This window comes from Varanus komodoensis, unplaced genomic scaffold (assembly GCF_004798865.1).
Source record: "Varanus komodoensis strain SLA01 unplaced genomic scaffold, ASM479886v1 scaffold97, whole genome shotgun sequence".
In the NCBI taxonomy this organism is placed as follows: Eukaryota; Metazoa; Chordata; class Lepidosauria; order Squamata; family Varanidae; genus Varanus; species Varanus komodoensis.
In genome coordinates this window covers 747,176-765,856 of record NW_025336668.1, presented here as the reverse complement: position 1 = coordinate 765,856, position 18,681 = coordinate 747,176, and positions in this window count along the sequence as shown.

Genomic DNA, 18,681 nt, shown 5'->3' with positions numbered 1-18,681 from the left:
CTCAAAATGAAAAGTATAAAAGCTATTTATTCAGCTCTCCTGGTGTTAGCTTTAAGGTGTTTACAAACAATGGATTTATTGAGAGCCAATTCACTTTGGTTTAACTCGATTTCTACAGCAGGTTTCTTTGCATTCTAAAGACCCTACTGCATTCTTTGTTTGCAAAGCTTTTTCCTTTCAAACTACACTAGGAAAAGTGCACCTAATCCAGAAAACGGCTAATTTAAAAATTAACAGCACATATCACAGCAGGACTAAAAAGCTGATTGCAGAAAATGAGCAGGAAACTCTGCGTTAGACTTCTGTTTGCCGAGGAAACTGTAAGGACTATCACCACATAGTCAGCATAACCAGGAAAACGATTCTTGTTTCTATCAGTGCCAGCAAGAAGTGCAATAGAGCAGAATTTTCCTCTGTGTCCAGTTGCAGGTAGCACTAAGCAGAAGCAACAAAATTTGACCAGGTCTCACCATGAGTTGCAGTGCGCTGTTTTCAGGCCTGCCGCTGCCACTTCAGCTAGAGAAAGCAATCAAAAGGCATGGGTTGTGGACAGTGTCTGGGATGGTATCTGGGGATGTTCAAACAAGCCAGGGATTACCCATGTGCTGTTCCTAGAATGACTGTTAATCACATAGCAAGGAAGGATTCACAAATTGTATCTGCAAAACTAGGCAGGAAGGGGTCCACAGGACTGAGGATTCCTTTTTTTTTTAATGGCACTTCGGGTGTCCTATTATGCATTCACTATTAAGAAACAAAAATCTCATCCAGCTCCAGAGGAATTTTTGACAGCCAGTACACCATTTATGCTTCTGTGTGACCTTTCAAACAGCTGCCTTTTCATAGATCGTCTCAGAGGTTAGTTGTCTGGCATCCCAGAGTCTAGCAGACTTATCGAGGCGTGCTATCCACATTATCAGATGTGTGAAGTGTTGTCTTCAGGATGGTTCTATGCACATCCGTACAACAAGGATAATTCGCGACAGCTGGTAACCAGAACTGGGTTTGGACAGCATAACAAACAAGCAACAATTTAAATCATGATTGCTTGTTGTGTCATGTGAACCCAGACACACATGTGAACACTGTGTGTGTGTGTGTGTGCGTGCGTGCATCCCCACATTAATATACAGTTCATCATCAAGCAGAAATGTGAACAATAAAAAAGATAAAACATTTGTATGCATGTACTTGAAGATTTTGATTTTTACTACGCACTTTGCTTCTAAGTGGAAGCTCTCCTCATGGTACTGTATAGTGCTAGTATCAAAAAGAATTCCCTTTCCTGCAGGGCAACAGCAACAAAAGTTCTCAGCTTCTTTCCCCCTTTATGCCTATCAGAATGGAAAGAAAATGTTTCCTGTTGTTTCCAGCCACAGACAGAACACATGCCCATTCTGGCCACGGCTTTGGTCCACTTATACCTGTACATTCCTCCCAGTAGTGCTGGTAGGAGAATATGCAGGCCTTTTGCTTCCTGCTGAGCAATATAAATAGGCATTGTCAGTTCCCCCAAGAAGGAAGAGAGAGGTTCTCACCACCCAGGGAGAGGATCCCTGTGGGGAAACTACAAAGATGTTACTCTACAGGGAACACAAACATACACTGGTTGCCCATACTGAGATCCACAGGAGAGCAAATCTTTGTGTCAAAACAGGATGTGTGTGAGGGAGGAAAACTGAATATAATCACCTGGAACTTATGAAGGAGCTGAAGCACATTTCAGTTATCACAATAAAGGTCATAAAAAACTCAGATATACAGAGAAAAAGATCTGTTTTCTTCTATAAGCCTCATCAAAGTCCATGCCAGTATATACATTGAGAAAGCTGTCTTCCACAGTTACATGGAAACTGCATAAACAGTGCCCAGGAAAGATGTCGACGTTTTATGAACACACATTAGGATGGATAAAATGGAGCTATGTAAGCTGCCTTGGGTTCCTCAGGAGATCAAAAAGTGGGATATAAATGTAAGATCACTACTACTACTACTATCATTATATTATTATTATTATATTGTTAATATATAATTTATATATTGATTATATATTAATATACTGTATAATAAATAATATAATTATTATGTTATTACATTATTAATATACTAGAATAATATTATATAATAATATTAAAAGAATGAGATGATATCTGCAAATGGAGACATGCAAACCCTTACCTTTCTTGCATGTCCCTCCCCCAGTCCTTGTTTAACTGATCTTAGCCTAATGGTGGCTAGGAACAAGCATCTTTTGACAGTAGAGGGCTTTCTTTGGAATTCCCTTCCTTGGAAAACCCATCAAAAGGCTTACTCTGCTCACCTTTCAAAAATCACTGGAGGCAGTAAAGCAAAAGGAAAAAAAACAAGCAAACCTCAAGGTGATTATATTCTGTGTAGGGGACTACAAGTGAAGCAGTTACTATTTTAATTTGACCTTTTTGTCCTTCTGCTCTTTGAGGGATTTTAGTATAGTTTTAATAACTTTACCTCTAATTAATGCATGCCTTTATTATTTTTGTTATATTTTTAAGCTTTGAGAAGCTTCCCATGGGGGGCTTTTAATGGTATACAGCAGGATTTAAATAGTGAAATAAATAAAACTAATAATTTGGGGATTTTTGAGGAAAATAACGCACCACTGAAACTGGTTGATGTAGCATGGAGGTGGCAGTCTCGCAGCCGCAAGCATAAGTTCAGTTCTGAATAGTGTGCATATTGTAGTCCATATTTGGGGAGGGGAGCAGTGCATTATATTCTTGATATTATAAATACTAATGGTTTTGTGTAGGTAATTGTGATAGTTTAGCCTGTCGGGATGTATGGATGATGTTAAATACATTCCATCTGTGTTTTGCAGATGGTCAGGTGTCAGACATCTGACACTCTGTTGCCTGCACATTGATGGAATCTGATTTTGTTTTAGGAGGTACAAAAATTGTGTTCCTGTTGGCAAATGCTCACTTGCACAAACATGCACTTTTGCAATCTTCCTCCCACAAAGTTAAAAACTCATTCATGTGTCTGTGGAATTTGCACAACTTGGAAAAAGCCTGCTGAGGTTCCTGTGTGCTGTAAATCTCTCCAACATCCCTCCTAGCCTGCCACTGATTGGCTGAGCTTCTCTGATGTCACAAAATAGCATGTTTCCACAAGAATGTGGTAAGAAATTGACAGATGAACCTCAAAGGATATAGAAAATGACGCATGGTAGCCATGCTAGCTCAGATTTTTAAAAGTTCAAGGAGCTTTGACTTCCAGGTCAGACTACTTAGTACTTTTACTATATAGACTATTCCTGTACAGCCATATTAGGACTCTGGACATATGCCTTGCCCAATTAAATTTCATTGGGAGTACATTAAGTTCAGTCCAGTTATGTTAAAATCATGCGCATCCTTTGCAAATAGGCCATGTTTTCCTTGCCACTCTTCCTTTCCTTTCCATTTCTGTGCACTGCTCCTTTCCTCCTTTACCCCCAGAGAATTAGGGAGTTTGGTGATAATAGTAGGGATGATTTTGACATCAGCTTAATAACTCCTTGTGGCACCTCCCTAAGATTCTGCAACTGTTTAAAAAACAACTTATTTTCTACAGTAATTTCTGTCTTTCTCTCCCTCTTTCTCCCTAGAGTTTTCAGGCATTTCCATGGCCACTTTGTGGTTGCCAATAGTGGCCCGATGGTCCTAGCTATGAAGTTGAAACCACACTATATATTGTCCTGCTTCATGAAACCATGGCTTACTTTATTGATTCTATCCAGACATATTTGACCCTTTCCTTGCCTCAACGTCTAACTGTGCATGGTTAGGAACTGAGGCCAGGAAATCCTCTAATTCCCTTCATAAATTCAGCGCCTGATCATCACTGACTTGTTAAACATCAACAGCATCGTGACACAGGACACAATGCTGCTCATTGGCCACTGCAGCATATCCCAAGGTAATACCACTTTAAGCTCCACATAAACTTGGAACAGTTTCTATCCTAAAACTAGACCGTAGGTGGTAGAGTTTTTTACGATATGTTATAATAGTGCAATAAATCTGTTAGCTTAAAATCGAATCTCCGTGGCCTTTTAGAGAAATCATCATTAAATGCAAGGCCCTCTTAATGATGCCATCCCGGTGAAATTGTTTAATCTGCAAAGAGGGTGAAAGGTCACCAAATGAATTTTTTATAATACATCAACTTGACACGCAATAGGGAAAACTGTAATAGATAAAAGCAAAGGAAAAGGGCACTGTCTTCTTCTGATAGGTCAATAGCAGCCAAGAGAGTCACTCATCCACTTTTCCTTCACTGCTGTGCTCCTTTCCCATTTAATATGGACACCCAATTAATACCTCAGCACCATAGACAACCTCATTTTAGGTGAATTATAGCAATTCCTTCCCCCTTCCCTGAAATGAAAGTGATCACAATACATCATAGCATTGTGCGAATTAACGTTAATTGATTCCAGTTACCAAGCATCAATGGGCCACTTCTATAACCTGGGCCTTATTGGGAGCTGGAAGGGATGGAAGGAAGATTAGATTGCCATGTCCGTTGCTTTGACGACGGCAGTCACCTGACACCTTGTTAGGTGGTTTGTACGGTTCTATTGCAAGCCCCAGTGGGGTCGTCAGTAAACTGGAGTGATGTCCAAACATCATTACATGCTGCTTCGATATTAAAGCAAAGGGATTAGCACCTTATTGCAAGCAACCTGAATTTGTCATTGTGCTGTCCTTATCCAATTTCTAGCTGATAATGTGACTGTGGCCTGTGGGCACAAGGTCCTCCAGCTAGAGAGAGTGTGTAAAAAGATCCAACTGCCCAGCAGCTAAACACATTTAGCCCCTCACCTGCAGTGCTTTCCACTAGTATCCATGTCATTTGAAAACAAAATATGTTAAGCGGTGGACAATGGGAAAATGGAATGGGAAAACTTCTGCATTTTGAAGCCTACTTCTCTACTACAGAGTAAATTCATGTCAGTTTGCACTCTATAGCAGCCAATGGAAACACCATCCCCCCTTCCTTAGGCCCAATTCACATTGATATTAACACGAGCTAGCTTTTGAAATGGATGTTCAGTGTGTCGAACCATTTGTACACATGACTGGAAAGCGCTCAAATCACAATACATCCTAGGTCCACCTGTATGTTGAAGATATTTCCGGATATGTCTTTGTTGTCACCTGGATGCATGGTAAACCATTGTAAAACATATGAAACTAGAATGAAAAGTTAATTTCCATTGCCTTTAACAAGGAAAGAGTATCTGTTTGAATGTGTAGTCGCTGGTTCCCCAGTGCAGCGAAGCAGAGCCATCCACAAAGGTTGACTTGTCTGGCAAGGAGCAGTCTTTTCTGGAGAGTTCCAGAGAGGAAGCAGGTCCAGAACAGTTTGGCTTACTCCTAATTCTCCCTTACTCCCATGTCCGGTTTGAGCAGGATGTAAGGAGGCTGCAGGATCAATCTAATTACTTTTATATACAATTTCAACAGACTCATTGATGAAATATATTAGCATCCTGAATCAAGAGAGCGAAATTGGATTTCATGGACATGTAGGGGCTTGTGATAGGTGAACCCAACCCAACAGAAATGGTAATCTACTCATCAGATTAAAATTCTTCCATCCATCCAGTTTTGGAGGAATATTTGACATTATTCCAGGATCTTACTGGGCAAGTCTGGATGCTAATTTAAGCTCCAGCTAACCAGGCAGCTTCCCTGGGTATAAAGCTGCCCTGGGCCCCTAATGATGGTTCTTCAGGCAGCCCCTCCCACTGGTATCCCAGGGGCACCGGGGGAGAGGGGTGGCAAGCGGCAAGGTGGGCCATGCCCACGTGCCTGCTGCCACAGGAGCATCACGCACAAGCATCCCCACTTCCCCGGCAGCGGCAAGAGCATGGAGCAGGGGAGGCAGCTGTTCCGCTAGGCCTTCTCCCAGGTGGGCCCAAAAGGATACGCCGACCCACCCGCAGCTACAGTTGCCCCTTGGCCTTCTTGCCCCCTCCCGCTGCCATGGTGGAGCTAGTGCTTGGCTCGGCACCGCTCCGCTCAGCAAGAGGGGCAGGAACTGCTTGATGAGGGAACGGGAGGAGATACTTCCTGGTCTGGCCCCGCCTCTCCCTGGAGAAATGAGGGGAAGCCCAGGAGCATGCGGTGTGGAGCCACTCTGGGTGGGTTGCTTAGCCCTCCCCTGCGACAGGCAGGATGCAGCATGAGGGAGCAACGCAAACGGCCCAGACACTCCCCAACAGGCTCCCCGCTGTACTCCTCCCGATGCCGAGAAAGCAGGATTGCTTATTCCTTCTGAAGCTGGAAGGGGCCCCCGGGAAGATGCTGGGCTTGACCCGAGTCCTACTTTCTGATGCCCTGGCTTTGAGGTGAGCGGTGCCTGGCAACAGACCTTTCTGGTGGTGCTGCCCCACCAGTTGAATCCTACCCTGAAAGACATATGCCTGGAAGTAAGTCTTTTATCCTCTGAACTGGCCAGGCAAAACCTTTATATTTTTTCAGGTCTTGTACTTTTTAATCTAATTTGCTGATAAACTCCTGCACTTAGCTCATTTTAATGTGGATTTTGTAAATGTTTTGCTGTAAATGCTTTCTCATTCTGTTCTGTGAACTGCCGTTACAGTTGTAATTTGAGTTGAAAGAGTGAACTATTGCCATGTATAAGTTAAAAAAAGTAAACATGTGGCACATGGGCACCTGAGCATAAAGATTACACTGTTATATACTGTCTTCTTCTTTTGTATTGGTAACCTACAAATAGTTACATTCAGTTCAGAAGAATAACTAAAAAAGTATAATCCAGATTCGGGGCGGTGGCACTGTTAATCTTATTCCCTCATTCCTTACGAACATGTTCCTTTTGACCTTGTTCCACTTCTTCTTTACCACTCACGCTCAGTTCCCACCCCAGAGATGTCTTTTTCTGCTTGAGTTACAGAATGCAATTTATTACTGAAATTTCACATTCCTGTAAATGCATTGATATAAGGAAGTGTTTCATAGGGTGATTCATAGTACTGGAGTAAAATACGTGTTTTATGATGGGTAGGCTTCCAATCTGCATTATGCTGCATAATTTACTTATTCTTTGTGGTCTAGTCTGTGACAAGATGGGGGAGACACTTGCCCACACCTGGCCCTGCCCTACAGTGTGATGTTATTCAGAATCTGCTTTCCTAAGGGCTGCGCCATTTCATCTCTTGGGCTCTGTTGCTCCGCCCTCCCCACTAATCCTGTATTTTCCCCTCATTCCCCTGTTCCCCCCCACCTTGGTCAGTCCAGTTGGCACAGCTACATTGTCACTGGCTGAGCAAATGCTGTTGAGGCAGCAGAGACGATAAAAAGAGACGCTAATTTTCCTCCCCGGATCCTGTATTTACAGGCCTCATTCTTCAGTATGATCAGTGTGATCAGTCCCATCGCTCCTGGGCACAAAGTGACAGTGCTAAGAACAGTTTGCTACGGACAGGAGATGTTAAAAGCACAGTAGTTTGAAATGGAGCACAGCTTAAGGGTTACAGCCTACCTCGAGAATGCAGGAATCGGGTCACTTAACTCTATGCCACTGGGGTGAACTAATTTAACCAAATTATCTGTGGCCAAAATCATCACAATATAATGTGTTGTTTAGTGTCATTAATAAATTAATGTAGTCCTAAGCATATTTAGGTTTCCACTGAGCTTAGTAGGGCTTCCACTGAAATAGGTTTCCACTGAGCTCAGTAGGGCTTACTACTAGGAAAGTGCACTTAGGATTGCTCGTAGGGGTTGTTGCTGTTAAACTTCATTTACGTATTGCCCAATAACCCAAGCTCTCTGGGTGGTTGACAACAATTTAAAGTTTTATTTACACAATAGATTAGAAAATACTATTAGCAAACTGGCTGGGATATATCCCCATGACCATCGGTTTACTTTGGAATTAGAAATGCCACTTGTTGGCCAAGTACCAGTGTGCCTGAACTGAAACTTATTCTTTGTGTCAAAGATCTTCTATTGTTTATCTCAGAGCTCCAGTCATCTGTCCCACCATGTACTGTACACAGTTCTGAGAGGCTGCTGCTAGTTAAACAGCTTATAAAATCTTTAAACAAACAAACAATATTTTTGGATATTTTTATGGCTAATCTATGGCCAAAGTCTGAGCTGATGCCAGTTGGAGAACCTATGCTCTGTGATGTACTAGTTAACCAGCAATTCAGATTCTGTCCAAAGCTTATTACTTATTTGGGAATTCTTGACCCTACAGATGTATCTAAAATGATCAAGCTAAATTTAAGTAAGCTGACCAGTGAGATCCCATGGGACATTGATAGATGGTTATCTTTAAACTTAAGTCTATAGGGTGGAGTAAATGTAGTTAAATGAGTGTAATACCTGAAACTGGCTGCATCTTACATAGTATTTCATTACTTATCTCTGTCATAAATTCCTATGGAATCTGATTCCACCTGAATATTTTTGAAATAAACTTTTAATTTAAAGGGGTATATTTGGCTTTTCCAATTTCTCTATAACATTGGGTCTGTTTTTAACTTCAAATAAAATGTGGTCTTTTCTATTTAGATATGGAAGCTTTGGAATTGACATTCTTGAATCATCTTCCCAAACTGATTGCGTTGGGATCTTGATATACAAAACAGATAGGGTGTTTCCTACTGTTACGGCAATAAGAAAAGTATGGTACATAGTTTCACATCAGTTGCAGCTTGATCTCTTTCCACATGCAAAATCAACTCTATGGGGAAATCCAGCCTTAAAGACTGACAAGAATACAAAAGCAAAAGCTGAAGTTTTGGGTTGACCAGAAGACCCTGTAACACAGAGACTGTGGAAACTGTCCACAGTGTCCACTTCAACTCGTTGTTATGTGTCATTAAGTCATCTCTGATTTATGCCGACCCTATGAATGAAAGCCCTCCAAAATTTCCTGTGCTTGTCAACTTGGTTCAACTTTTGCAAACTCAAGGCTATGGAATGAATCCATCTCATATTTGGTCTTTCTCTTCTTCTGCCTTTTCCTAACAGAATTGTATTCTCCATGAGTCTTGCCTTCTCACAATGTGTCCAAAGCACAAGAACTTCAGTTTGTCGACTTTGCTTCTGAAAAAGTTCTGGCTTGATTTGATCTAGGACCCACTTGTTCATCTTTCTGTCAGTGCAGGTATTCAAAATGCTTTTCTCCAGCACCATGTTTCAAATGCATCGATCTTCTTCCCGTCAGCTTAGTTCACTGTCCAGCTTTCACACCCATACACTGTGATCAATAATGGAGATGATGTTGGCATTGGTCTCATGTGAAACATCCTTAGCACTTGCTGAACATTCCTACTTCCTTCATTAATGCCCTTCCAGATCTCAGTCCTTTAACGTCTTGGCTTCAGCCTCCCGTTGAATTCACGATTGAGCCAAGGTATGCAAATCTTTCGCATGTTTAGTTTCTTCACTGTTGACCTTAAAGTTGTGCACTTCTTCTATAGTCACGGATTTTGTTTTCTTAATGCTCAGCTGCAGTCTTGCTTTCACACTTTCTTCTTTCACTTTCATCAGGAGCTGTTTTAATTTGCCACTGCATTTTGCTGGTAATATGGGGTAATCTCCTTATCTTAAATTATTGATGTATCTTCTGCTAATTTTCACTCCTGCTTCCTCTGATCCTAATGCAGCTTTCTTTATGATATGTTCTGCATACAGATTGAACAGATGGGGAGATAAAATATACCCTTGTCCTTTGTCTATAAGAAAGCATTCTGTTTGTTCATCTTCTGTACTAACAAGTAGCTTCTTGTCCTGATACACGTTACACATGAGGACAATGATCTGCAGCTTCTCACGATCTACACCAGGGGTCCTCAAACTTTTCCAACAGGGGGCCAGTTGAAAGGCAGTGGCGGTGGGCGCAGGCTGGTGAGGCGGCGGTGGCAGCGGGCGCGCATGGGGCAAGGTGGTGGCTCGCTCGCTCAGAGATCGTTTTCTCTGAGGCGGGCCAGGTAAATGGGCACGGCGGGCCAGATCCGGCCCACAGGCTGTAGTTTGAGGACCCATGATCTACACCAGGGGTCCTCAAACTTTTTCGGTAGGGGGCCAGTTGAAAGGCGGCGGCTACACGTGCGGGCCGGTGAGGTGGGGGTGCCTGGGGGCGCAGGCTGGTGAGGTGCCGTCAGGCGCGCACGAGCCGGTGTTGGGCACGCACAGCGGTGGCTTGCTCGCTCGGAGACCATCTCCGAACGAGCGAGCCATCACCTCCCCCCCACCCCCACGCTGTGAGGCAGCAGTGAGCGCGCACATACGGGAGGCCGGTGGCGGCTTGCTCACTCGGGGACCACCTCTGATCGAGCGAGCCACCACCTCCCCTGCTCCCCGCACTGCGAGGCAGCGTGAACGCGCACGTACGGGAGGCCGGCGGCAGCCGCCACCTCCCCACCCGCACAGCAAGCGCGCGCTTGGGCAGCGAACTGTGGTGAGGGCCAGACGGAGGCCATGGTGGGCCAGATCCGTCCAGCAGGCCGTAAGGTTGAGGACCCAAGATCTACACAGTCGAAGGCTTTGTCGTAGTCTATAAAGCACGGGCTGATCTTCCTTTGAAATTCTTTGGTGTGCTGCAGTGGCCAATGTGTATTTTCAGTCTTGATTTTGAGTGTCCCCCTTTTCGGAAACTAGCTTTAACTTCAGGCACTTGTTGCTCCATGCAGAGGTTAAAAAAATGCAAGTCCTTGAGCCTCACTGTGCTGGCATGGGAAAATGGTGTGCTGCTGCTATGCTTGCTGCCCTCCGTATCTTTCCCATTCTAGGAAGCTGGCTGTGACTTCAATAAATAAGTGGTTTAAATGAATACATAAGCCACGATGGGCTAATTTGATCGTGTGAACTGGGCCTCTTGGGAAGTGCCTGGGTCAACAACTCACTGTTCAGATTTTAGGGAGGGGTGAACATTTTGTTCCAGTTCAATTTTGATAAGAATTTATCCACATTTGCAAAATATTCTCCATACTCAGGACAAAAAATAGCATGGGATTTGAATATGGGGGAAATAAAACTGACAGATCCATCCGTTCAGGCTCAGGGCAGTGAGTGCTTTTCTCTTTAAAATCTGGATGTGAATCCCTGGGCACTCAGCCATGCCTGTGAAGGTTGGGTGCCAAGTTTGGATTGCCAACTTTTTTGCTGACAAGTTCCTCATCTTTGATAATTGCACAGCAAACAAGTGTATCAGGATCATCTTTCTGCTGGAAATATTCAATTTGGCTAGCACAGATAGGGGAGAATTTTGGTTCAGTTGGCTTTTAATAAGGATTTACCTATTAAGATTTGCATATTCCTCCAATTCAAGAGAGAAATTTGAGGAAAGCAATCCCTTTTTAAACATTGCTTGTTCACCTTTAGCACTGCTTCTGATTGGTCCCAGCAAACCAATGTGGAAATTGGTTCATAGACCCAGAAATGCATGTAGATCTCAAGCACGAAGTATCTCTTAGCCTCCCTTTTTCCCTTATGCGAATGGGGCCGCAAACTGGGCACCTGTCGCGCCATGCAGATTACTCCATATTACTCTCCAGGCCCCATTAAGTGCACTGCTTTCCTTCCCCGCATGCCTGGGCATTGATGCTGACTCCTGTTCCACAGTTATTGGCAACATTCTCAGCTAGCTAGCTTTACAGCAGGACTCCGGCCAGATCTGTTTCCCATTAGTCAGACACAAAGTTGCCAGAGAATCCACTCTGAAGGAAATACTCACAAGTTGCCCCTCACCATAAGAAGGTAATCTCGCAGCTCTGCATTTAGCCATTTCTATGCATATTTTGAGGGTTTCCTGCTTCTGATGTCCAGTGGTACACTTGCAGTATACTTTGATGTAAATATAATTCCAAACGTTTACCCAGATTTTCCATTCGACTCCCATTAGCTCCAATACTGTTGCCTGGACAGGAAATGATCCCCATTGCTGGGGGTCATGTGTGCTGGCCTTGTGCCCTGCTACTCAGCTGTCAACCAGCTTCTCCCTTGCCATGCTCCCATTTTCCCACGTTAAGCAGGAAGGTCTGAAGGAGGCTGCTTGTCACCTTTGCCCGGGCAAGAGTAAAGCTGTGTGCACAGGTGGGGACCCCAGTGAAGTTCCTGGTCATGCTCTGGCTTCTGCTTGTATTCAGACGAAGATGAGGGGCAGCCCCCTTGGACTGTGCTGCTCAAGTGGAGCTGTGGGGAGGCTGGGGGCAGCGTATGTACCTTGTAGCCCCTACCTGCATTTGTATTAAGCATCCATGCACAATGCTTGTGTTGCAGATCTATTCTTAAGTCTCCAAGAACAGCTTACAAACAATAACTGCAAGAAAAGGGTCTCTGCCCACAGGCTTAGAATCTGAAAAGACATGACACACAAGGAAAAAGGGATGGGTAGGGAAGAGGAAAAATGAGGTAGTTTAGCAGGACTGGTAGAACCACCCTGCTTTCTGGCTGACCTCCCTCCTCACAGCTGCTGAAGGAGCCTGCAAGAGAGAAGTCTTTCAGCAGGCTGGAGGCAAGGCCCTGCCTGCCCATCGACTCCCTCAGCTCACCCGGCCGGAGCAGCTGCCACACTCTGTTGTACACCCCGCCCCCCGACACCCTCTGCAACATAGAATGCTCCAGAGAGGCATAGTGGTTAGAGTACCGGCCTGGAGCTTGGGGGGTCCAGGTGCTAGTCCCCACTTGGCCATTAAGCCCACTTTGGGCCAGTCACCGACTCTCAGCCTAAGCTCCGTCTCAGGGCAGTAGTTGTGAGGACACAATGAAGTGGAGGACCACCACGAAAGCTGCCGTGGGTTCCACGCAAGGGTGAGAAAAGTGTGATATAAATGCAATTAATAACTATCATTTCTCTTCTTCAAACAGCCCAGTACTTGTTTCAGCTACAAATATCGGGGATCTAAATTAGTAATTGAAGTACTGCTATTTCATCAGCATTGCACTTAACTAGAATTTCCCTGTGCCAGAACGGAACGGAATGCCAGAAATCCCCACAACTGGAGTGTCAACTGGTGACCGGGGGGCATGCGGAAGTGCCCCAACCTGTGGGGCACTGATAAGAGAGTTAACCCAACCTTATTCTTTCCCTTGAAAAACGAGGAAGCGAGTTTGTATCTTAGCAAGACTAACAAGCCACCAATTTCCAGTATCCTGACTCTCAACCTGTCCAGCAATGGGGATGGCTGCAGACCCCAGGGGTTATTGGCCCTCTTGAGTTTTGCGCTGATCAGTACTTGGACCAACTTCAGAAGGCCCTTTGTCCCCTTTGCAGCAGTGTCTGCGAGAGTTGTCCAGGTGCTTTCACTTCCTGATGCATCATGGGCTTTTCTGCCTTGGGTCTGCCACATCTGTAAACAGATTAGCCGATGGCTGAATGCACCTTGCATGAGCCTTGCAGTGAGGAAAGCAACATGAAGAGGATGGAATGAGCATGTTTCAGGAGGTTCATCACAAGCCATGGTTAAATGCAGAGGATACTCCTGAAAGCTAAAGTAATTCATTCCTGTCAGGATACTTCCTAAGGAAACTTCAGAAAAAGACAAGGCCAGCGGGATATAGTTCTCCTTAACGGAAACTTGAAAGCTTTGTGGTTCCTCATAGAAGAGATCTAGGAGAGCATTCACAGTACTGTGACCACTATTGAAGTAGACTCTTAATGACCAAGGCATTGACCCAAAGAAAACAAACCTTTGAGAGTTTGTTTGATGGCAGGAGAGTAAAATAATGATGAACATTCTGAGGCACTGCAAGAAAGGTTCTGGTCACCAAGACAGATGGAAGGCGTGTCTTGCGAACTGACTCTGGATCCCTGCTTTCCAAAAGCGTCATGATGTGCTCTCTTTCTTTACAGAAATTCTCATTTGAGGAAGGTTTGAAGAAGCACTTCCTGTCTTCTCTGTAAGAACCTGTTAAACAGGCCATAGATCATCAGCACAAATATGCCAAATTGTGTAATTTTGTCACAAGACAAAAGGCTTGTAATACTCAACTTTAATAACAATACGGACTCTGAAGAGATAAATAATTGCACAAATACTTCAGCTTCTATCAAACATGTGCCTGCGAACACAGCAGCAGGTGGAGGGGAATATATCACCCACACATAAATAAATGTCCCTACTCAAAATGGAAAGGCATTGAAATTGAAGAAGAAGCCCCAAATCCTTTTTAGAAGGCACTTTTTATCTTGACTCTTTCATTCATTTCAGAATAGTAAAATGCTCAACCATCTTAAGAGAAAGCCAATTCACCTGCCAGATGGGCAGACCAGCCACGCCTGACCTATGCTGGTTTCACGTCCTCATTCAGAAGTGTGCTCCATCCTATTCCCACATCAGTCCATCAGATTTTCCTTTAGAAAGAACTTCATGAAAATTCATATGCATTTGTGTTATGAAGGCCACCCACAAAACCAAAATATGGACATCTGTATGCATTTCTGAATGCAGAACTGCATCACAAAATGCAGAGTGGTGAGAAAACCGAAGGACAACTGTGTCGCAATCCATGTATTAGCCTGGGACATTTAAAAAGGGTTGGCTCACTATGGACTGCATGCAATGCTTGAGCATCTCTCCTTGACATTATTGCTGAACGCTGATGTCATCCATAGGGCTATAAAGAAGCCAGTGAAGGTTCTGAGGAAAGCAGCAAATGGAGCAAGACTTTCAGAATATTCTACCTATGGGGGACGAGAACTCCTTATCCCCATGAAAAGAATATGCTGAGATAGAGTTCTCAAGTATGTGCTTGTATCTGTGCTTGTGCGTGTGTATAAATTGAATAAATAAATTAAATAAAGATTACAATTAAAAATAAGCAAATAATGCCAGCATGTTTTATTATACAATATGCAGGCAGCCGGGGGGGGGGGGGACAATTTCTTCTATCTTCATCGAAAGAGGTTCCCAGATAAGAATAGACTTGAAGGAAATGTCCTCAGACATGGGAAAGTTGCTATCTAAAGGAGCAAAAGTGTGCCAGCTCAGTCAAGGAAGAACAAGAATAACAGTTAACCAATCCCAATTTGTATCACGAGAAGCAGAGCCATTCTAAGAACAGAGCAGCAAACCACATTTCCCTCATAGACAAGTCTATGGATGGCATGGCAAACCTGTTTATCAAGCGGCCCCTCCCTTGGGGCTCATGAAGGAGGTGCTGTGACCTCCAATGGCAGCACAACATGGTACTCCTTCGGAAAGTTAACCATGCACTGAGCTTGAAATTCCTCTGTGCCTGACAGACGATCATGCTCTGGAGGGGCTCCAAGCTTCTCCCTCCCTCCCTCCACTACCCCCCTCCTCCCCACCTCAGTCCTGCAGCAGCCCCACAGTCATGTGCCAGGGTGGCTTATAATCACCCTGTGGGAAGGGTACTGCATTCAGACAGCACACTCTGGCTTACAACCCACCATGGATTACCATGGCGTGCATTCCCATAAGCCACAGTGGTTTACAAGCCAGAGGTGGCTTGTGCCAGGTGAGCAAATCCTGCTGCTAGATTAGGACAGCACAACAAGCCACCCAGGGCTCACTGTGCTGTGTGGACCCTGCCATGGTGAGGGGACAGAGATATTAAGACACTTTCTTAAAAAACAAAAAAACAAAACATGGACAATGTTTTTATAGGAAATTCTATCAAACCTTTTTTTAAAAGTTGGGGGGTTACCCATTTTGTGGGTTAAAGCAGAACCAAAGAAAACCTGTGGTCAGTCCTTGGAGTCTGACAGCATTATGGCTTTGCTGGATGGCCAAACTTCTTCCCTGCCAAAAAAGCTCTTCTCTGACTGCTGCAATAGCAAAACCATTCATAACTTGCCTCAAATGGGTCTGTGAAAGATCAGTTAGTTGGGAACTTGATTTACAAATCAGCTCAACAGAAGTCAGTCCAAGTTGGGGGGGGGGGGGGGGGGAGGAGAGAGAGAGAGAATGAGAGAGAGAGAGAACATTTTTGATTGGCCTGGTACCTTGTAGGATGAGAAGCGAGCAACTGGAAACTTTTGTGGGCGTGCAAATGCCCTGCGGGTTGTCTTATTGTCAAACCTGCTCATCGGATCTCCTGCAGGCAGCTGAGTCAACCTTTCTCCTCCAGAGACATTCCTCTTTCGCATTTCTCCTGGCTGCTTCTGTTTTGCAATGGCCAGGATGCCTGCTACTAGTGCCGGGTCTCCCTTTTGCAAGCGCGGGCTGGCAGGTCCCATTTTCTCCCCCTGCCCTTCCGCTTCCTTATTTCAAATGGCTTTATCTGCCAGTCACAATTTCTGTGGCCAGCAATTCCGATCACTTTTAAAATGAAACCCATGCTGGCCTTGGTAATCATAATGTCATTTGCAATTTACCACAAAACACATTTATTCAGTTAGTAGCACATCGGAGAAAAGAGAACTCCATATGAACTCACTGCTGAAGGCCTAATCTGATTATTTCCTCATGAAAATCCAAGCAGGGGTGCTTGTAAGCGGGGCTGGGAGGGGAAGAGGAAAAAGAGGCCTGCTCACAGCTGACTCTCATAATCAACACAAATAGATAAGTGACACGCCATGTCAGGGGCAGCCTCTAATCTGCCTTGCGGCGCTCCTCGGGAGAAAAAGGCCAGGATGGACAGGCCTTAATAAATACTGATTGACCACTGAGTATTGAGGTGACATGTGCTATTTACATTGGAGATGAACAATAACAGTGATAAATTCCAGAAACCTTCCTTCTAAATGACTGAAATTAAATTAAACTGGTTATATTTTGTGTGCAAAAAGGGGGAGGGCACTTGGTGTTCACATACGTTGCGTGGCATTAAAAAAATCGGGGGAGCCAATAAAAAGGCAAATGCACATGGCAAAAGATCCATACGTTAAAAGCACATGATTGAGTTTCTCCACCAACATGAGACACTGAAATCCATGTATTTAGTGGCAACAGCTGCACATGTGGGTGTTTTACACAAAAGTCTATTGTGGATTGTTGGGAAAATGTGGATAAATCCTGTCTGAAAAGCATTACTTCTGTGTGCTTTTTGCATTGTGGGATCAAATCCTGTACTCTTTGCTGTCACTGTTTAAAATGACATTCATTCCCCTCTCCTTTCTCTCACCTTTAGCTGTAAGCTACAGTACACAGGTCATTTAGTCCAAATTTACATTGTACACCTTCACAATGATTAAATAGTCATTGTTGGAATTCAGTTTACAAGGAAGTATCTTTTGCTAGCCCAGAGGCTCCATGTGCCCTGGCCAATTCAGAATGTCTAGAGTAGATAAGAGTTTTGAGTTCATGCATAGTTTCAGTAGCTTGAATGTACATGTCTAAGCAGACCTGGAGATGGGTTCAAGCTACTAAACTAAAGTGTCAATACAGGCCATTAAAAATATTGTAATCTCATTGTTACTGTGTGAGTGACTGACATTTATCTGTTCTGTATGTGATGACCTCAGAATCTTATTGTAATCTCTGCATTCTGTCATCAATTGTCCTGTACTTGTGTACCTATAAAATACCCTGCAATGTGTTGAAGCTTGGCAGCAGAGTTCACCCCTGCCTGCCCAGTAATGCATGCATTATCATGAGTACCGCGGGAACCTTGGGGTAATACAATAAAGCCTCTGATGGTCTGGACGCTTGGTCTTTCCCACAAACCCGAGTTTTATTCCCTCTTTTCAAATTGAAATTCTGGGATTCTGACAGGATCCAAGAGGAAAAAAGTGAAAATGTGTGCACGCATGCTTACTTAAGCTACTTTTTGCATTCAGGACACTGAATGATCTTTTTAGCAAATTCAAGAAACCTTCACATCAAATTTGTTATTTTATTTAATTTACTTCTTTTCAAACACTCAAGTTGCTTGCAGGCTTCTGACAAATATTAACTTTGTGTCAATATTTGTCCTTCCTGTCGTGAAATGAGGATTTTCCACCTCATTTCACATTTGAAAAGAAAAATATGCCGTGGGGGTCCTCTCTGCTTAGCAAAAAAATACCCCACACAATTCATATCCTTTATTTAGAAAATGGACCAAGAGGGAAGGGTTTTTTTAAGTGTTTGAAAAACAGACATTTTACTTAAAGGCACAGAGACCTTTGCTGTCTTTTATCCACCTCCCTCACCAATGCCCCCAAAAGTTTTACATTTACAATTGAATGAAATACATCAACATTAATGATTTTTCCCTTCAGGTTAGTACCACCATTTGCTTCTACTAATTTCTTCCCCAGTTTCAGATAGATTTCACAATGCATACTTGGAAGAAAAAATGCAGGAGTGTTTGACTAAAACAAAGAGGTGTCATCAAGTTTCTTTAATATGTATTTTATCAAAATAAAATAAATGTCACGCAGTGTTGTTTCCATCTGCCTAGATTTGCCAGTCACATATTTCTAATGCAAATATAAATGCAGCTACCATGTTCAAATAAAAGTGGGGACATAATTAATGGGACACCATTTACACATTGTAGCTTGTCGGCCCTGGGCAAAACCATACAACATATTCCACCATGAGGAAATTATTCAGTAATCAACTAAGAAAGCTGTGTGTTCGATTTCCCTCTGCTTCCTGCTCTGTATGGCCAATGGCGGGTAGGAGAGTGGGAGAAGCCACTCCATGTGTTTGACTTGGACTGCAGAAGCACCGTGAGTAGAAAGGGTTAAGCAGCAGCTCCTCCTCCTCCTGCTGCAGTT